This window comes from Lactuca serriola, chromosome 5, assembly GCF_051521515.1.
Source record: "Lactuca serriola cultivar US96UC23 chromosome 5, Lser_US96UC23_V15, whole genome shotgun sequence".
Taxonomy (NCBI): domain Eukaryota; kingdom Viridiplantae; phylum Streptophyta; class Magnoliopsida; order Asterales; family Asteraceae; genus Lactuca; species Lactuca serriola.
This window is the reverse complement of record NC_136412.1, coordinates 267,700,775-267,706,863: the sequence shown is the minus strand read 5'-3', so window position 1 is coordinate 267,706,863 and position 6,089 is coordinate 267,700,775.

Below are 6,089 nucleotides of genomic sequence, written 5' to 3'. Positions count from 1 at the left end.
TGAAAGCTTTTTACTACATCAATTATTGACATTGGTTGTGAGCTTAGTGAATAAGTTGTGTCAATGTAAAATTGTTTTCTCTTATTCTTTCGCATCATAAGTTGTGTTACTATATCATCATGTGTTCGAGATTAAAAATTAACGAGGGGGAGGAGAGGAGGGGAGGGGAAAGAAAAGGAAGCGGATGGAAGGAGAATGGGGAGGTGATAAATGCGTTCTTGGATTTAAGGGGAGCGAAAGAAACTTCGTTGTCAAATCAGTGACGGATCCAAGATTAAAGTAAATGGGTATCTCGACAAAAAAAAAAAAAAAAAAAAAAAAAAAAAACAGTTTAATACACAATAAGAAAAAAAATCCGGAAAAAATTACTCTACTGAATTTTTTTTTGAGGGGTATCTCGGGCTACACCAAGATATATACTAAGGTCCCGTTTGATAGTTTCTGTCTGGAAAAGTGTTGTCCGGTAAAGTGTTGTCTGGGAAAGTTTTCTGACTGGGAAAGAAACCATGCTGTTTGATTGTACATCTGATTGACTGTGTTGAATGATGAAAAAAAGTAATAGTTCAATAAAAAATAAATTTTAAAAAAGCTATTTAAAAAAATTAATAATCCAATAAAGAAAGAAAGATGCGGGGTTTGGTGTATAATTGTCTTTCCAGCCCATTCAGCCAGAAAGATATGGTTTTGGGGCTTTCTGGGAAAGACATATCTTAACGGGAAAAACCCCTTCTTTTGTGCAAATCAAACAGTATTTCCGGTCCATTCATCCAAAAAGATCTGTTTGGACCTGGAAAGATGAATATCAAACGGGGCCTAAATCTGCCAATGTGTCAAATGATTTTCATCCCTGGCTAGGGTTCATAAGACGAAGTAGATGAATGAGAGAAGACGACGGTGGTAAAGACAGAGGAAAAGTGAAGATAATGTGTGTGAGAGAGAGAGAGAGAGATATGAAGAACATGATATGTGATAATGAAAAAGAAGAAGATACAGTGAGAATGTAGAAGTTGTGAGAATGAAGATGAAAAATCACTAATGTGAGGTTGCAGGAGAATAAAGATGAAGCAATGGTAAAATATTTTGTTGCTTTCCATCACAATCCACCCAAAATTAGATACAAATCACATTAATTTCTTCATTTCCTTTCCGTCATAATCTCTTCTTTTTCTTCACTCCACCTCTTCACAAAAAAAAATAATAACAAAAAAAAAGTAACAAAAAAAAAAAACAAATAATAATAATAATAACCCATCTTATGTACTTTTTTTATCTTCTTCAACATTCTTCATAACTTCAAAAATCGAACATCTTAGGTAGAAATAGTCTAGAATGATAGAAATCAGTATGATTAGGGAATTGGTTAAGATTGCAATCTTTGTATTCGTGATTAAATCACCACTTTCGTAGGTAGCACAGGAGGTTTCAACTTGCATCCGATTTGTCTTTCTTGGACTTATTAGATCGTCTGATAGATATTTTGTTGATAAAAAAAGAGATTGGTAAGATTCCATAATCTAAATATCCAAAAAATAAAATCCCCACTTTACAAATAAACCATAAAGATTAGATCCTAATTTACCTTATATTATTAGCATCAAACAACAATAAATCCTAATACCTGTAGTACCAACTAGTAAACCATAAACACCTATATCTATTAGTGGTTTTAAAAAATTGAAAAGTTCAGATATTGAAAATTAAACACAAAATTGGTAAGACTGAAATCATTTAACCAAAAACCACAAATAGGGATCACAAATGACACACACTAAAGTGGAATCATTTAACAAAAAACACCAAAAACAAATATTGCCTTGCTCCACTAATCGAGCAAAGGGCGAAATCAAAAATCAAGTTGATTGCAGTTTGCAATTTTTTATGGAATATTGAAAAGCTCGTACGAAGCCAAAGGGCAATGTTTTAAAAACCGGTTTTTGAGTTGAACCGGTATGGTGACCGGTTTCCGGTTCAACCGCCGGATGTACCGGTTTCTATATTTTTCATGTTTTTTTCTATTTTCCTACACATACATACATATAAAAATTAGGAATTTCATGTTTACAAGTTCAAACATTAGAAATACACATAAACATAAGTTGTCGATGAATCCAAATACATTAAAATAACACATAACCATAAGTTTTAGTGTTTTACATCAATCCATATACGTCAAAAAGAAAATAAAGTATAATACCGAAACGAAATATAGTTTCTGATGAATACAAACAAATCAAAAGAATTTATAACATTTACCATATGTTTTATAACATTTACCATATGCTTTTATTAAAAGAACACTAAATAGATTTGAAAAAAATCACCAAAGTTTATAATGTAAATGGTTCTTTTTCATGTGTTTTTTTTTCGGTTTAACCGGTTGAACCGGTTTATTTTGACCGGTTCAACCTCTTACGGAGCCTGCTCATGTATGACATGATTCCTATCTGATCATAGAAAAGATTCTCTTTAAGCGAACCAGCCTATCCTCTGCATCTATAGTGGAAGAGTGTACTGGTGGTGGTTGTTTTTTTCTAAAAACCGGCCGGTTCAATCCGGTTCAGAAATTAATGTAAAATCGGTGATAATTGAACCGCTCTATCTCCCAGTTCCCGGTCCAACCGGTTCGACCGGCTGGTTCAAACCGGTTTTTAAAACATTGCCAAAGGGCTAAATAAAAAACTAGGGTGATTGCAATCTCCTTGCAAGATATTGATATTGTAGATATGAACTCGAGTAGAACAGATGCAATATAATATGAGATTGAAAGCAAAATGGCAATGTTTTTTATGGTCTAGTAGACCACCACAATTCACAATTAGAAGTTGAAATTATTCAAAATTAGAGTATTTAGTAATCAGAAATTGACTGTTAAACACTTTAGAGAATTATGAAAGTAAAACATTATATTCTGAGAGCTACAATTAGTAATCGGTTCTTACTTCTCGTCTACGGATCGACGACTTGAAAAGTAACAAGGACATTTGAAATCGATGAGAATGTTTCTAGGCGTTGAGTTCTCCAATAGCAATAGATGTGCGTGTTTCAAGGAACGTTTCATTTTTCTAGGCACCATATACGACAATCGGTGGTCCCAATTCTTAGAGTTGTTCGCGCCCATGCTTCCCTCATCAATCACGACAGAGATAAAACATATAACTAGGCCAATATTATATATATACTACTGTGAGACCATTAGGTGTGGGCAACAAGATGCAACATCAAGTTGTATCATCTCACATATTACATAAACAAATGGTGTTATAACATCAAGTGGGGAAATGAGCAACAAGATGTAACACCAACTTTTTGAGAATAAATATGTTTTATTTATTTATTTATTTTTTGTTTTGACTGTTGACAAAGGCTAAAAAGAGGGCAATGTTCGCATTTTTACTCGTTGCTTTAGGTTGTAACGGCAACAAGAAGCCCCATGACAAAAAACAACTAGATGTCGGGGTGGTGTACAACAAGATGCAACGCCGTTGTGGGCGTCCACCTCAGCCACAACGAGCAAATCTTGTACCCACACCATATGCTCTGATAAATGGACTCATTCTATGCCCAAATTTTTAGTTGCCCTAGGCCTTAGCCTATCTCGCCTAGATATGGGGTCAGGTCTAAGGTGCTAGGTGAGACATTTAAGATCAGTGTTGGCGGAAGAGTAGTAGCACGTTTATTGGGAATTTATAGAAAATGAAATTAAGTAGGAAATTTTATAAATTTTATTAGTTTTTTTTTTATAAAATAGAAAAAAAAATATTAGGTTTTTTAATAGAGATATTTGGTAAAAAAAAAATAATAATATCAATATAATATGGAAATTTATAAAAAACCGAGTTACTAGGAGGAATATCATTATTTCTATGTTTTTTAAATAAATAAATATATATATTTCACATGACCCACTTTGCATGAGAACAATTTCGTGGGACGTATGAGCATTTTGTAACTCTATAAAATGAGGGATCTTACTACAAAGTGCTCTAAATATGTCACTTTTAGCATTTTGTGGTCAGGTCTCACGTTTTCGCATGGATCTAGGAAATGGGTGGTTAAATTTAAAAATTCATTATATTCTCTATTTTCTTGGAAAAAACTTAAATTAAATGGTTCTTTACTTTTTTTTTTTTTTGTCTTTTTCATTATTATAAATCTATTAAACGTATTATCCAGCAAAAGTCGTATTTATATTATAACAAACTCAAGTTTATTAATAATTACATTTGAATGTTATAAAAACCTTTATGTTTTCAAAAGTTTATAATATCAAGTGTTTATGTTGCTGCCGGCTTCCGCTATCTTTTAATACAAAAAGCAAAACTTAAATTATTATACTTAAGACAAATTTAAAAATTAACACTTGGTGTATAAGGTCATTAGTTATTCCCACTACTAACCGGTGTCTTAGGCTATCAGGAGTGGGAGTAAGAAGACGCGTGGGAGCTGACGTGTCAGCTCCCTTCACGCGTGAACACCGCCCCACCTTCTGGTGGGGGTCTTGTTCTGTGGAGCTGAAGACGATTGAAGATGCTTGATTTGATTGGTTATTCATTTTTGACCGTTTCTTTATTACCGTTTGTAAAAATAAAAAAAATTAATTAATTACTAAGAACTCTCTATATATATCACATATATATTACCATTCAAACACACACAACATTTTGAACACAAAGAAACATACTCTCATTCAAAATATACACTTTCCTCCATGGATCCAAACCAAAATAATCCACCCACCCCAAACACCCCAAATACTCTAAATGATCCTTTAGCAAACATTGGCTATATGCAGTTGTTATCATCCCCCGTTCAACAACAACTTTTATTTACCAATCTTTCATACCACCCACACTACTACCAAAACCAACCACAACCACAATTTGTTCAAACCCAATTTCAACCCTTTCAACAACAACCTCCTCCGCTTTTTCAGCCCCAAACTTTCCAACAGCCACAACCAAGTTCACAACCCTCTCAAGTTCCATTATCGCAATCTCAACCCGTAAACCTCGACGATGAAGACGACGACGAACGAGTTCAAGAAACACAACCAAGTCGTAGAAGGCAAAAAAAATCCAAAGATTCAACAAAGAAGAAAAACACCCAATGGACCTACCACTAATAATATGATACCTACCACTCCACCTCATTTTTTTAATTAAATTTAAATAAAAAATACGTAAAAAAATCATATTTTTTTAAAATACTAATTTTCATTAATTTAAAATATCAAATTACACTAACTAAAATACAAAAACTTAAAAAAAAAAAAAAATAAATAAATAAAAACATTAGAAATAAAAATACAACTTCAAATACATTACTTAAATAACCTAATTAAAAAACAAACAAACATAAGTAAAAAAAAACTAATCTTCGTACAAATGATCTGCAACATCTTCTCAAAGATTGAAACACATTTCGTTGGTATGCATTTTAACAACTCGTTATAAAAATTCATTCGTTCGAGGTACGAACACTTCAAGCGGGATAACAACGTCGTTCGAATCGTACATGCAAATCGCTTGACCTTAATCTTTCAACGGTCAAAAGTTTTTGAATACCATTGGTCGTTTCATTTCGTCGTCGGGAACACGAGATACCACGAGCACAGAGAACCATGATGGTTCAGGCTAGTGTGCACAGACCAAAGTCGTGGCCAGCTAGACCACAAGACCCACCATGGTCTGTATACCGGTTGGTCTAAATTAAGTGAATGGTAATGGCTAGAGTATTTGTTACGGGTTTATGAATCATATACATTTAATTGAACAAATTAATACAAAAATATTGGCATGTAAGATAATGTGTGTGTGTGTGTGTGTGTGTATATATATATATATATATATATATATATATATATATAAAGGTTTAGGTTTTATTGAAAACAAAAAACCCTTAAAATCATAAAAATGCATAAAAAATACTTAAAGATCACAAATCATTTTTTTTTACTTTATATTCTTAAAAACCGCAACTTTTTATACAATTTCGCTAAAAAAATTTGAAAAAAAAACAAAAAATAATAAAAATAATAAAAAAAAATAGAAAAATTGATTTTTTAAATTTTTTTACAACGAATTTATGAA